The sequence below is a fragment of the Bubalus kerabau genome, chromosome 6 (assembly GCF_029407905.1).
Source record: "Bubalus kerabau isolate K-KA32 ecotype Philippines breed swamp buffalo chromosome 6, PCC_UOA_SB_1v2, whole genome shotgun sequence".
Classification (NCBI taxonomy): domain Eukaryota; kingdom Metazoa; phylum Chordata; class Mammalia; order Artiodactyla; family Bovidae; genus Bubalus; species Bubalus kerabau.
Genome location: NC_073629.1, coordinates 80468410 through 80484219, shown reverse-complemented (window position 1 = coordinate 80484219; position 15810 = coordinate 80468410). Strand labels below are relative to the sequence as shown.

Sequence of the window (15810 nt, the reverse complement as noted above, 5' to 3'; positions counted from 1 at the left end):
GTTGAGCAGCATTTTCCCAGCAGCATTTGCTCTCTCTGTGTTTTTGTGTCACATTTTGCAATATTTTGAACTTTTTTCATTTTTGTTGTATTTGCTGTGGTAATATGTGGTCAATGATCTTTGATGTTGCTCTTGCAAAGGTATTACAGCATGCTGAAGGCTCAGATGGTAATTAGCATTTTTTGTTTTAGCAATAAAGTACCTTTTAAAGTACATTGTTTTTAAAGACATACTGCTATTGTACACTTAATAGATTATGGTATAGTGTAAATACAACTTTTATGTGAAAATTGTATGACTTGCTTTATTTTGATATTCACTAGATTGGAGTCATCCTGGAGCCACACCTGTGACATCTCTGAGGTATGCCTATAGTCAACTCAAAGGGTTATTGTGAGATTAGAAATAGTGTGTACAAAGCACCTAGTATTGTGCCTGACACATAGAGGTACTCAGTACTGTGTGACTAAAAAGACTATATGCTCCCCCAAAGAAGTTAGGGAAAGCACAGAGGAAGCCTGTAAAATGTTCACTAACCCATGCTTTAGAGATAAGTTTTCTTAAAATAATTGTATCCCCATAGAAAGTGGTATACACTTTCTATGTATGTATGTAGAGTGGTATGGGGATACCACTCTAATGTCAGAAAGAGAAGAGGAACTAAAGAGCCTCTTGATGAGGGTGGAGGAGGAGAGTGAAAGAGCTGGCTTGAAACTAAATATTAGAAAAACTAAGATCATGGCATCTGGCCCCATTACTTAATGGCAAATAGAAGGGGAAAAGGTGGAAGTAGTGACAGATTTCCTCTTCTTGGGCTCCAAAATCACTGTGGATGGTGATTGCAGGCTTGAAATCAGAAGACAATTGCTTCTTGGCAGGAAAGCTATGACAAACCTAGACAGTGTGTTGAAAAGCAGAGACATTTCTCTGCCAACAAAGGTCCATATAGTCAAGGCTCCGGTCTTCCCAGTGGTCATGTACAATTGTGAGAGCTGGACCATGAAGAAGGCAGAGCGCCAAACAATTGATGCCTTCCAACCGTGGTGCTGGAGAAGACGCCTGAGAGTCCATGGGACAGTGTGGAGATCAAACCAGTCAATCTTAAGGGAAATCAACCCTGAATACTCGTTGGAAGGACTGATGCTGAAGCTGAAGCGCCAGTATTTTGGTCATCTGATGCAAACAGACGATTCATTGGAAAAGTCCCTGATGCTGGGAAAGATTGAGGGCAGAAGGAGAAGAGGGTGTCAGAGGATGAGATGGCTGGATGGCATCACCAATTGCAATGGGCATGAACTGGGGTAAACTTCAGGAGCTGGTGAGGGTCAGGGAGGCCTGATATGCTGCTGTCCAGGGGGTTGCAGAGTCAGACATGGCTGGGCAACTAAAGAGCAGTGACAACAGAAAGTGTATTCCTTTTCTGTATCTTTATATTTCCATGTATGTGCTTTACCTTGCTGAGGTCGTATTTTCTTTTTCACATGTGACTGCCTGCTTTCCATATTTTTTAGTGTTTGTGAAATACTGTTATAGTCAATATTTCATAATAATAACCAGGCCTTCAGCTATTAAAAGAAGATCTAGGGGAGTTCCCTGGTGATCTGGTAGTTAGAATACTGTGCTTTCACTGCCGTGATCTGGGTTCAGTCCCTGTTTGGGGGACTGAGGTCTCACAAACCGTGCGGTACAGCCAAAAAAAAAAGATCTAGAAACTGACATTTTAACAATTTCAACTTTACCTTGGCAGTGTTTATGATTTAGGACGATAATTCAAATCTGAAGAAAATAAATAATATAGTGACTAGGGTATAAATTGACTTTGTTTTTAAAAAAACACCAAAATCCATCTGAGTAAATTTGAAGCTCTATTTGGCTTTATTCAGTGATTTATGAATCAGGAAGTACTCCATCTAACAATTGGAAAGGAGCTCGGAGGAGCTGTACAAAATGAAAGGCTTTTATAGGCAGAAGGGGATGGAAAAAGGAAGTTTCTAAAGAACAGGTTATTTCAGGCAGGGTCACCTTTCTTTGGGGAAAGGTGGGGTCTGTCTGGCAGATTACCTCCCTATTGCCAACCAGGTAATCCCAGATTGATTGGTTAAAGGTCACATTCCTGGGAGAGGCCGAAGCTGCCATCAGGTTAGATATTATCTTAGTTTGTTGACATGGGGCTTAGCATAAGTGATTCCATTTTGGGCGTGTTGTTTCTTTTTAATGATTTCACCTTTTTGTTCAGACTCTCAGCCTGAAAGATGTGATCAAAATTCAAAGCACCACTCTTAGTCACTGCTCTGTGGTTCTCATAGCTTTTATTGATCCTCTGTGTGATATTCACAGGTCATGACTGTTTTTTGCTGAATTTCTGTGGTATTCACAGGTCATGACTTCAGGTTTACATTTTTAAAGTCAGTCATTTTCTTTGTTCCTTTTCTGATGTTCTAGTCTTATGAAGACCATTTGCTTGGTGGTCAGCATCTCCTAGAGTGGTGGTGGTGGTACTCAGTTCTGTTTAACTCTTTGCGGCCCCATGGACTGTAGTCTGCCAGGCTCCTCTGCCCGTTGATCTTCCAGGCAAGAATACTGATCAGGTTGCCGTTTCCTACTTGGAGTAGTCCGAGGGATCTTCCTGACCTGGTGATTGAACCAGTGTCTTATGCGTCTCCTGTATTGACAGGTAGATTCTTTACTACTAGCTCCAGGCTGAAAACATGCCTTTAAAGATTTTGAAAGAATACAGCATACCAGGGGGACTGATACCACTATTATAAGCAGGGTACTTCCCAATGTCTGGTTGCCCTTTGGCGCCATGGTCCCCAAGACATAAATCAATCAAAATTAAATAAGTTAAAGAAAGATCTCATCAAAGGAGTTACCTTTCTAAGCCAGGTGGCTTGCTCAGTGATCCATAGTAATTGAGTTTCAGTTTCCACAGAAGTGTTAATCCAGGTACAACAGGTGGTGTTGACCATAGCACAGATATCTCTTTGCTCAGCTAAAAGATAATCAAGTGCTGGGGTCCAGCCCCAGCGGATCCAGGGAATTCAAAGGGGAGAAGGCATCGGCAATCAGGAAACAACAGCTTATTTAAATGCTAATTAAAGATATAAAGAGTGGTTAAATAAGGATAGCTCAGTGAGGAAATTCAGTGGAGAAAAGAGGCTGAATAATTCAGCCAGAAGGTGAGAGAAAGAATGACATGGGGAGACCAAGCTTTGGTGAACAAGGCCTGCACTTTATTTTCCAAAGTAGTTTTTATACCTTAAGTTATGCATAGAGGATAATGGGGGAAGGGGTAGAGTCATGCAGTAAGCCAGGCTTTCTTCCTGCAAACTTATCATACGCAAAAGTTCAGGTGATTTGCATCATCTTCTGGCCCGGAGGCCTGTTAACATTTTAAGACCCTTTCTTCAGAAAACTTATTTTTCTCTAAAGGTGATAAGTCAGGCGCCACCCTCCAAAAGCATTAGATAAAGTTGCATTCCTACAGGGCAAAGGTGTGGTGGGCTACAACAAGAAAAAGAATTAGCTCAAGGTCCAAGTTTACAAACATTAAAGCTACTACTTACACCAATTATATTAATCAATACACTGCCAGGGACACAGCAGGTAGGGGATATGGAAACTTAGCAGCAAACATTGGCCCAACAAGTGAAAAACCCTTCACCAATACAATTTCTAATCAATCTTTTAACTGCTCAAAGGAATCTGTATTTAGACAGTTTAGAACATTTCATGCCTCTCACAGTTGGAAGGCTCTGAACAATCACATGTGGCTGGAAAAACATATTCAGGCAGGCTAGAGGACTTCCAAAGGAGTTTGTAGGTTGAAACAGTATCACACCCGGGAACTTTATTAACTGGAGCTGTAAGTTAACTCTTTTTTTCAGAGAGAGGTAGTGGGGGACAGCCCCCTGTAAAGTCAGAGGTGTAGGTGAGAGCACAAAGCAGAAAGTAGGCAGACTCTGGTTTTGGGGGTAGATGCTCGAGAATTTCCAGGGGGACTCTTGAGGCTCCATCTCGCCTTTGCGTATGCCGAGCCTCCTTCCTCATGACCTTTGCCATGGGTGGAGCTCCTGCTCCTGGCATCTCCCCCTTTTTTATTTCTTAAAACAGCCAGATGCAGCTCAGTTGCGAGCTTCTGAATGTTCTGCCGAAGAATCCTGACAATACAAGGAAGAATGATTATGAGAAGCAAAATTAAAGCACCAACAGATTAGACAGAATGTTTTTTTCCTGAAATGAAGTTAGAGAAAGTGTGAAAAAAGTCATTAGCTGCTCCAGTGGCGGTAAAATCCAGTCGAGAGTGTTCCAGGGTCTGTATTTGATTATGAAGTTTCCCTAAGTCCAGGCAATCAAGGACTATCCAGTTATCAGGAACAACTTTGGCCAGAGAGTCTAAGGAATTTTGGGGGCAGTTATTGCTTTAGCATAGGATTCTGCAGTGGTTTCAGGAGTTAAGGAGATATTCCTAATTATAGCCTTATTTTTATTTATTCCTAACTGAGGAATTGGGGCCCTGCAAATGGGAGCTAATTCTGAATCATGAGGTCCTTTCTAACTTGGCAGTGTAAATTCAGGAGAGTTGACCAGGGAGGTGTTCCAGTTTGTGAACAGTTAGGGCACAGTTAGATGACCTAAGAGGCATTGCTCATTATGCACCAGCCGTCAAGGCATTTATAGGCCTAAAGCCCACACAGCAACTATGCATGCATGCATGTATGCATGCTAAGTCACTTCAGTCATGTCTGACTCTTTGTAACGCTGTGGACTGCAGCTTGCCAGGTTTCTCTGTCCATGGGATTCTCCAGGCAAGAATACTGGAGTGTGTTGCTATGCCCTCCTCCAGGGGATCTTGCCGACCCAGGGACTGAACCTGCATCTTGTATGTCTCCTTCATTTACCACTGGCACCACCTGGGAAGCCCATGTGCAAAGATGCACTTAACTAAATTGAGATAAATCACAGATAGCTTAAGAGAAAAGATTTCCTTAACTTTTTTTTCTTTAACAAAAAGTGCATTTCTATTTCTCATACCTTCTTCTACCGAAAACACACATCCTACTTTCCTTGTATATGGAAGTGTTTTTCATATTATTTTTAGTAGTTTTAATTACATATACTAGAAATTTTAACCCTTGTTTGTTGTTTCATCACTAAGTTGTGTCCAACTCTTTTGCGACCCCAAGGATTCTAGATTGCCAGGTTCCTCTGTTCATGGGATTATTTGGGCAAGAATAACTGGAGTGGGTTGCCATTTCCTTCCCCATTTTAACCTTAAAAAGTTTTTTTTTTTTTTTACTGAAAACAAATAAGTAGACAATTATGAACTGTATGTTATGCCAACATTATTTACGTTGGCAAACTTATGAGTACATTTTGTAATTTCTAGAAACATATGTTTCCTCATATGCAACTTTTAATGTGATGTGAGACATGTTTACTAATAAACTCAAATGTAGTTTTAGTTTCTCTACAGTAGGAAGCCAAAATATAACTACTGTTTAGTAGTTAATTTTTTTATTAGTTTGTCTTATTTGGAAATGACCTTGATATTCAATAAATTTCCATCATTTAACTTAGTGAAATTCTGAAGTTTTAAGTTTCCAATGCATTAGTATATGATATTTGTTTTTCTCTTTCTGACTTGCTTCACTGTGTATAATAGGCTCTAGATTCATCCACGTCATTAGTTCTGGCTCAAATGCATTCCTTCTTATGGCTGAGTAAGATTCCATTGTATATATGTACCACAGCTTCTTTATCTGTCCGTCTGTTGATGGACATCTGGGTTGCTTCCATGTCCTAGCTGTTGTAAACAGAGCTACTACAAACACTGTGGTACATGTGTCTTCTTCAGTTTTGGTTTCCTTAGTGTATATGCCTAGTAGTGGGGTTGTTGGATCATATGGTGGTTTTATTCCTAGTTTTTTAAGGAATCTCTACTGTTTTCCGTAGTGGCTGTATCAATTTACATTCCCACCAACAGTACAAGAGGGTTCCCTTTTCTCCATACCCTCTCCAGCATTTATTGTTTGTAGATTTTTTGATGATGGTTATTCTGACCAGTGTGAGGTGATATCTCATTGTAGTTTTGATTTGCATTTCTCTAATAATGAGTGATATTGAGCATTAACCTGCATTGTTTTTAATGCTGATAATTCTGAATATATACTTATTTTAATTAATGCAACAGAAAAACCAGTTTTTATTTAACCAAGATTATTCCAGATCATGTGAACTTAAAAAACATTTTGGTTTGTTTCTGTATTTCTGAGAGTTTTGGAGTACTCAGTCCTTAAAAGTGCTTGACCTTCAACCCAACTAAATAGAGCTCTTTAGCAGATCAATTTTGGCAATACCATTCAGAGGCAGAAAAATATCACACATCTATAAACATATTAACATATAGACACAAATGCAAATAGTGACCATATAGCCTTTGTTTTAAAATTTTAGACATAAGACAGGTACAATAATACAAAACTTACAAAACTTATTTTATAAAAGAACAGTTGGATCCAAATTATGTTTTGGCAGTTGTAATAAGTTAAGTTCACTTGCTCAGAGCTACAGCTTTCTAGTATATTTGTAGAGTAGAAATTAAAGATTTTTCTTTTGCCCAAGTTCCAAATAACCTTCCCTCCTTTTTGTTTTTCTTCTGATAAGAATTACCTCCTTGAAGTTTGCATTTTAAACAAATGACCTAGATAGGAATATAAGAGTTTTCTGAGAATACCAAGTAGAACATTTATATCTCAAAAGCTCAGGGAAAGAAAGCAGACTCTTTCAAGAAGGACTTTTATTCACTAAGACCAGAATTTTAACAATGCTTACCACAATAACCTTTTGAGATACACAGGGGAAGGTTGAAGATTTTTTAGTTGTTTCTGGAGTTCCATCTTGGGTCTTATAAAGACTTGATTCATAAGACAAGGATAGTTGCTTTTAATTTCTTAAAGAAATCTTTTGCAACTTGAAAGACATCATAGGTTGGTTCAGTCCTAAATCTTTTCACAAGGGCTTTAGGGAAAAAAAATTCCTCTCTGGGTACATAGTTTTATTTTAGCTTAAAGGAGAAGGCCTCATTTTTTTTTTTTTTTAATATCAGACTCTGAATATAATCCATTTACAAAAACTTTTGAGTGTCCTCCTTGGGTTTTGGAAATTCTTTACCTGTAGCCCTGAGTTTTGTATTGGACCAGGGATTAAAAAATAACTGTTTTACAGTCTCTTTAAAGTGAAAGGCAATTCAGACAAAGGATTACTAGAATGAGTACTCAAAAAAGGATAGAGGGAAACAGTAGGAGTTTATCTCAGTATTAGATTATTTTACTTTGGGTATCTTTTATATCTTTAATTTTTCATTACCTTTTTGCGACAGACCTTTCAATGGGCTTCCCTTGTAGCTCACTCGGTAAAGAATCTGCCTGCAGTGCAGGAGACCAGGGTTTGATCCCTGGGTTGGGAAGATCCCCTGGAGAAGGAAATGGCAACCCACTTCAGGATCCTTGCCTGGAAAATCTCATGGACAGAGGAGCCTGGTGGGCTGCAGTCCATGGGGTCGCAAAGAGTTGGGCATGACCAAGTGACTAACATTTTCAATGAAGCTATTTTGAATCTTGGAGCTTTTTAGAATTTTCTACATACCAGATTCCCTGGTGGCTTCCCTGGTGGCTGAGAGGTTAAAGCATCTGCCTGGAATGCAGGAGACCCGGGTTTGATCCCTGGATCAGGACGATCCCCTGGAGAAGGAAATGGCAACCCACTCTAGTACTCTTGCCTGGAGAATCCCATGGAGGGAGGAGCCTGGTAGTCCATGGGGTTGCAAAGAGTCAGACACGACTGAGCAACTTCACTTTCACTTTCACTTCACATACCAGATTAAACTAGGAATTCCATTCTGTTTGCTTGATATGGGAATCCTTACTGTCAAGTGTACATCGTAAATGAATGATCTTGTCTAAATGTAACAATCCTCATAGTGGCTATTGTAATTCTAGGTTGTTTTAAGTAAATTTTGCTATTTTTGTAGATATCCTGGGTTTCTGAGACCATATAATTCTTAGAAATAAAATAAGCAGTTGTGCTGAAAGATGGTATATTTAACTCTTTGGATTTTTAAGGATCTCATATCTTTTAGCCAAGTTTGGGTCTTTTGGAGCCAAATTAATACATGAGAGTGATGTGCAATGTGGTTGGGGATTGTGTGGTATTTTACAGTGTACCTCATTGCACAGAAATCTTCTCAAGTTGGAGGGTGACCTAGTGTTAATCTAACCCATTCCATGACCAACTTATTCTAGAATGGGAGTCTTTGGGTTAGGGGGTGAGTGCCCTAACAGCTTCTAAATGCTTAATCTGTGCCCACCAATATTACAGCTTTTTGACCTGTGAGATGCCCATTAGCAATATCCTTTACCTCTTGGGCACATTAATATACCAGCAGTAATCAACAAACTAGGGTCTGCAGACTGATTTTCAAACAGAAAGGGAACTGCCACTGCAGAAATGGGAAGATAAGCAGCCTATCTGATAAAGAGTTCAAAATAATGATTATAAAGATGCTCACCAACTTTGGGAGACAAATGGTTGAACACAGTGAGAACTTCAACAAAGAGATGGAAAATATAAGGAGGTATCAAACAGAAGTCATAACTGAACTGGAAAATACACTTTAAGTGTTTAACAGCAGACTGGATGAAGTGGAAGAATGAATCAGTGAGACAAATCAATGGAAATCACTCGGACAGAGCTGCAAATTGAAAAAACAATTTAAAAAGAAGGCTCCTTAAGAGACCTCTGGAACAACATCAAGCAGAGCAACATTTGCATTATAGGAGTCCCAGAAGGAGAAGACAGAAAAAGGGAGAAAGATTAATTGAAGAAATAATGGCTGTAAACTTCCTTAATTTGAGGAAAGAAACAGACATCCAGGTCCAGGAAACCCAGAAAGTTCCAAATAAGATGAACCTAAAGAGAACCACATCAAGATACTTTATAATTACAATGATAAAAATAAAGGGTAAAGAGAGAATTTTAAAAACAGCAAGAGAAAAACAACTTATATACAAATGAAACTCCATAAGGCTTCTCAGATATTTTAGCAGAAACTTTACAGGTCACAAGGGAGTAACATAACATATTCAAAGGGAAGAAAGGAAAAAAAAATTCCAACCAAGAATGTTCTACCTGGAAGGATTATCATCTGGAATTGAAGGAAACATGAGTTACAGATAAGAAAAAGCTGAAGGAGTTCATTACCACTAAATTGGTCTGACATGAAGTTCCAGCTTCTCTAAGCTGAAAGAAGAAAATATACAAAAGTATAAATATTAATTTCTACTTTTTTAATAATAGTATTAGAAATACTTTTAAGTATTTCTTAAAAGTATTTCTAAGTAGTAATTTCTAAGTAGTATTAGAAATACTACTTAGTATTTATAATACTACTACTAAGTATTAGTACTACTACTACTATTAGAAATACTTAGTATTTCCAATACTAAATTAGTATTTCTAATACTTAGTATTTCTAATACTAATTAGTATTTCTAATACTACTTAGTATTTGTAATACTACTACTATTAGTACTACTACTACTAAGTATTAGAAATACTTAGTATTTCTAATACTAATTAGTATTTGTAATACTACTACTCTACTACTACTTAGTATTTCTAATACTAAAATTTCTAAGTAGTATTAGAAATACTACTTTTCTAATAATAGTATTGGAAATACTAATAAGAAGATATACAAAAGTAGAAATCTCTTTTGAAAGGTAAATATATAGTAAAGGTATTGGATCACTTATAAAGCAAGTATGAACATTAAAAGACAAAGCAGTAAGATTAACTAAAATTACAATAATTAGGGGACTCAGCAAGAAAATGTACCATATATAAAAATATATGTACCCTACATAGAAGGACCAAAATATATAAAGCAAACATTAACAGACTTAAAGGGAGAAATTGAAAACAGCATAATATTGGTAGGGGAGTTTAAACCCACTTACAGTAATGGATAGATCATCCTGACAGAAAATCAATAAAGAAACATCAGCCTTAAATGACACATTAGACTAGATTGACTTAATAGATATGTATAGAACATCAGAATACACATTCTTCTCAAGTGCACCTAGAATGTTCTCCAGGATAGATCACAGTTTCACCCCAAGAGCAAATGTCAATACATTCAAGAAAACTGAAATAATTTCAAACATTTTTTCCTTCCAAAGTGGTATGAAACTAAAAATGAAATACAAGAAGAAAACTGGAAAACCCACAAAAGTATGGAGATTAAAAGAGAAAAAATATCTAGGCATAGTGACAAATAACAACAGAAATATGACATACTAAATTATACAGGATACAGCAAGATCAGTTCAGAGAGAGTCCACAGCAATAAAGGCTTACCTCAAGAAACAAGAAAAATCTCAAATAAACAATTTGTACACCTCAAGGAACTAGAAGAACAAATGAAGCCCAAAGTTACTAATAGTAGAAGGAGGGATCAGAGTGGAAATAAAAATCAGAGCAGAAATAAAATGGAGGCTAGAAAGACAGTAGAAAAGATCAATGAAAGTAAGAGCTGGTTCTTTGAAAAGATAAGCAAAATAGACAAGGCTTTATTTAGACTAACCAAGAAAAAAAAAAGAGAGTGCTCAGATAAATAAAATCAGAATGAAAGAGTGTAAGTTACAGCTGATACCACAGAAATATAAAGGATCATAAGAGTACTGTGAACAATTACACGCCAACAAATTGGACAAAAAGAAATGGACAAATTCCTAGAAACTTGTAGTCTACCAAAACTGAAATAAGGAAATAGAAAACCTGAATAGACCAATTACTAGTAAGGAGTAAGGAATTTGAATCAGTAATCAAAAACTTCCCAAAAAGCAGAAATCTGTCACCAGACAGCTTCACCAGTAATTCTTTGAAACATTCAAAGAATTTAACAACTGTCCTTCTCAAACTCTGAAAAAAAAATTGAAGAGAAGGGAATGCTTCAAAACACATTTTACGAGGCCAGCATTATCCTGATATCAAAACTGGACAAGGACACCACAAAAGAAAATTACAGGTCAATATTCTTGATGAACATAGATGTAAAAGTCTTCAACAGAATATTAGTAAACCATAAACCAATTTCAACAATACATTGGAAGTGTCATATACTGTGCTCAAATGGAACTTATTCCAGAAGTGCAGGGATGGTTCAACATTTGCAAATCAACATGATACACTACATTAACAAAATGAAGGATAAAAATCATATGATTATCTCAATAGAAGAAGAAAAAAGCATTTGATAAAATTCAACCGTTAATGATAAAAATTCTCAATAAAGTAGGCATAGAGGAAATGTTCCTCAACATAACAAAAGCCATATATAAGAAACAGACAGCTAACATCATATCATAGTCAAGGGTTTTCTCTAAAATCAGGAACAAGGCAAATATGCCCACTCTCATTGCTTTTATTCAACATAGTTTTGGAAGACCTAGTTATAGCAGTTAGGCAAGAAAAAGAAATAGAAAGCATGCAAATCAGAAAAGAAGTAAAACTGTCACTATTTGTAGATTACATGATACTGTACATTAAAGACTCCACCAAAGAGCCATTAGAACTTATCAATGAATCAGTAAAGTTGCAGGATACAAAGTTAATATGCAGAAATATATTATATTTCTATATGCCAATAATATACTATCAGAAAGAAAAATTAAGAATTTACATTTATAATTGCATTGACAGGAATAAAATAGTTGGATATAAATCTAACCACAGGGGTGGAACACTTGTACACTGGTGAAAGGAATAGAAGAAGACACAAATAAATGGGAAGATATTTTGTCTTCATAGATTGGAAAAATTAATGTTGTTAAAATGTTCATACTACCCAAAACAATCCACAGGTTGAAAGAAATCCATATCAAAATTCCATAGTATATTTCACAAAACTGTATAGAACCATAAAAGATCCCAAATAATCAAAGCAATATTTAGAAAAAAGAACAAACCTGGAGGTATCATGTGCCCTGATTTAAAACTATATTACAAAGCTATAGTAATCAAAACAGTATAGGTTTGACACAAAAATGGACTCACAGATCAATGGGACCAAGTTGAGAGCCCAGGACTAAAGCCATATGTATACTGACAATTATTTTACAAAAAAGCCAAGAATATAAAATGGAGAACGGGAAGTCTCTTCAATAAATGGTGTGAAAACTGGACAGCCACATGCAAAAGACTAAAACTATATCACACAAAAAATAATTCAAAATGGATTGACTTAAAATGTAAGACCTGAAATCATAAAAGTGATGGAAGAAAACATAGGCAGTAACCTCATTGACATTAGTCTTAGTGATGTTTCTGTGGATCTGCCTCTAAAGGCAAGGGAACCAAGGGCAAAAATAAACAAATGAGAGTACATCAAAGTATGAAAAGCTCCTGCACAGCAAAAGCAACCATCATCAAAATGAGAAGGCAACCTACTCAATGAGTGAATATATTTTCAAATCATATACCTGATTTGTACTTAATATCTAATATAAAGAACTCATACACCTCCACAACAAAAAACCAAACAACCTGATTAAAAAATTAGTGGAGGCTCTGTATAGACATTTTTCCAAAGAAGACATAGAGCTGGCCAATAAGCACATTAAGTATGTTCAACATCACTAAATATTAATGAAGTTCTAGTAAAACCACAAGGGTATATCACCTTACACCCGTTAGAATGGCTATTATCAAAAAGACAATAACAAATATTGGAGAAGATGTAGAGAAAAGGGAACTCGTATACTGTTTGTGGGATTTTGAATTGGTGCAGCTGCTATGTAAAACATTATGGAGAGACCTTGAAAAATCAAGAATAGAATTATCATATGATCCAGCGAATCTACTTTGGGGTATTTCTTCAAAGAATAGGAAAATACTAATTCAATAAGATTCTTCTATGCCTATGTACATAGCAGCATTATTTACTATAGCCAAAATATGAAAATAACCTGAGTTTTCATTCATGGATAAATGGATAAGGAAAATATGGTGTGTGTACACACACACACTCACACACACACATACACAGGAATACTACTCAGTTATAAAAACAATAAAATCTTTGCCATTTGTGACAGTAAGGATGTACTTATGGGTATTTTGCTAAGTGAAATCAGTCAGAAAGAAAAAGGCAAATATGATTTCACTCATGTGGAACAAAAAGCAAAAAGATGTACGAATAAAACAAAGCAAAAACAAAGATAAATACAGAGAACTGATGGGTGGGTGAAAGGGGTACAGAGAGTTAACTGTATGGTAATGGATGGGAACTAGATTTGGGGGAGTTTATTCCTATGTAGTGTGTATAGATATCAAATTATAGTGTTGTGCAACTGAAACATATCATTTTTAAAAAAGCTTAACTCCAACATGAGAAATTTATAACTAATGACAACATTGGGAAAAGGCCAAATTGGCAATATATAAAAGTAAGAACATTACATGAATAGGAGATTTAGAGTGTTCTCAGGAGATGAACTGGTAAACTTTGGTGTCAGAATTCTTCATATTGATTTGCGAGTATGATAATGCCCTAAAAATAATTGAATTTTTAAGCTTTTAAGTATATGGAAAAGTACACACAATTTCTAAGTATACAGTTGATGAATTTTTATAAAGTTAACACATTCTTGAAACTAGTATCCAAATCAAGTATGCTACCCTGCCCCACCCGCATGATTTGACAGCTCTGTTCTGTGGACCTCCAGTGTACCCAAAAGATACTTCCCATCAGAGTATCAATCCACTCTTTTGTTCTTAGACTGTAAGCTCCTCCTGTCAATGACTATGACTGATTTGTCCAAAAAGGTTGCTTTTTGTCCTTTAAATGAATGTTATGCTTTTCGTTGTAGAAACTCTGGAAAATAAAAATTTATCAATTAGGTTTGCTACATAGTAAACCAACCCCAGACTTAGTGGCTTAAGACAGTATACATTTATTCAGCTCACAATTATTTTGGTTAGTGAGTAGGCTCAGCTGGGCAGTTCTGATCTGGGCCAAAAAATCTGCTGTTGTCGGTGAAGTTTGCTCACATATCTAGAGTGACTGAACCAGGTTCTCCCTGTGGTCTCCCATCCTGTGGCAGGCTAACCTAGGGAAGGAAAAGGAAGCCAAAAGAGCAAGCAGAATTCCACAAGGTCCAGGCCTGCGCTTGGAGCTGGTACAGTGTCACTTTCCCTCTGTCTTAGTCCAACCATAGATTGGGTGGCTTAAATAACAGACATGCATTTCTCACAGTTCGGGAGACTGAAAATTTTAAGAATAAGGTGCCTGCTGATTCCATTCCTGGTGAGGGCCCTCTTCCTGGCTTGCAGGTGGCTACCATCTTGCTGCATCTTCACATGACACAGAGAGAATATCCTTGTCTTCTTATAAGGACACTAGTCCCATCATGGGGGCCTCACCCTCCTAATTTCATGTATCTAATTATCTTGCAAATCTCCCATCTCCTGTAACATTAGGGTTTAGGGCTACAAATATGAATTGTGGGGAGGGACACAAACATTCAGTCCATAACACTCTGTTGTTCAAAGCAAGTTACAAGACCAGCCCCGATTCTAGGAATGTGGAAGTAAACGATTTCTTGATGAGAGCAAATGTGAAGTAATATTACAAAGTAATGTGGATGGCAAGGGGTGGGAGGTGGGGGAGGTGAATGACTGGAGCCATTTTTATAAACAGTCTTCCAGAACATGCAAAGCTTTAAATCATCCCAAGTATCACCATCAAGAGATAGCCATTGTTAATGTCAATTTCCTCCATCATTTTGTCTATGCACATATAGAGGTAGACTTTTTCTTTTTTTTTTAAGAATGTGATTCACATTTTAGAATCAGGTTTGTATTTGTTCATTCCTCTTAACATTATATTGTAGGTATTTTCTCAGACATTAAGTATTCGTTGGCAATGTCATTTACTCTGTGATGTAGAGGAAACCATCATAAATTGCTAGTTCCAGGCACAATATTGAACATTTTCACACAGTTATCTTCACTGTAAAACAAGTTTCTTGTTAATTTGCAGGATTGACATTTTACTACCAAACAAAGAATTCATTTGTTGTGCAAAAAAAAAAGCAATAGGTTTTGTGTGAAAAGATCCAGAGAAAATTATAATGGTTAAGGTACATCAACAAATGCCTCTTTTTGTCTTGAGAGCCTGACCTGTCAGCTCTAGCTGTTAAGGAAAGAGCTGTCTCCCTGCTGTCAATAATGGGAGGGTTGGGCCATTGGCAGGAGATGAGGCTGTGTGCTTTCTGTTTCTCCCTGTTGCTTAAAGAAATGGTTTTGCTGGACTAGCTCCCATGTTAAAGCTCCACTGAAGGCTGTTAAACAGCTGTTTCAGTGAACAGTTTTATTTGTAATGATTTTGATTTTGATTTTGTGAATAGAGTAATAGCTTGCTAGAGAAGAAGGCGTGACGGAGGAAACTCAGTGATTTGTGACAGTAAGAATCTTATGAACCAGTTGATATAGAGAACGGTGGATTTGGGGCGATTCCTCCCATTTGAGCTCCTCTGTCTCCTTGGTAGGCTCTCTGTCCTAGTGGTGAATCACAAAATATAACCCTTATATGTAGAGACCGCCTGTCCAAACCTTCCATTTTATAGGTGAAGCCACATCACTCTTAATTTATTTGATTGATCTGGCCGTATTTGAAAAATGGGATTGTGTTCTTATTGTACGGTCAGCATAATGTGGTAAGGAGAATAAAATTGGGAGGCCAAA

The 15810-nt window shown here is 36.9% G+C and overlaps 1 protein-coding gene across 2 annotated transcripts in view; it reads left to right on the top strand.

The window, feature by feature from the left end:
• Positions 1–15810, top strand: part of DNAJC6 (DnaJ heat shock protein family (Hsp40) member C6) — a 175558-nt gene that overhangs the window by 31372 nt on the left and 128376 nt on the right. The window contains exon 2 of one of the 2 annotated variants that reach the window (XM_055585568.1): positions 324–363. The exons of the other annotated variant lie outside the window; for it this stretch is intronic. The gene's annotated coding sequence lies outside the window, so the exon portion shown is untranslated. The remainder of the gene's footprint in view (positions 1–323; positions 364–15810) is intronic. 2 annotated transcript variants of the gene reach the window in all.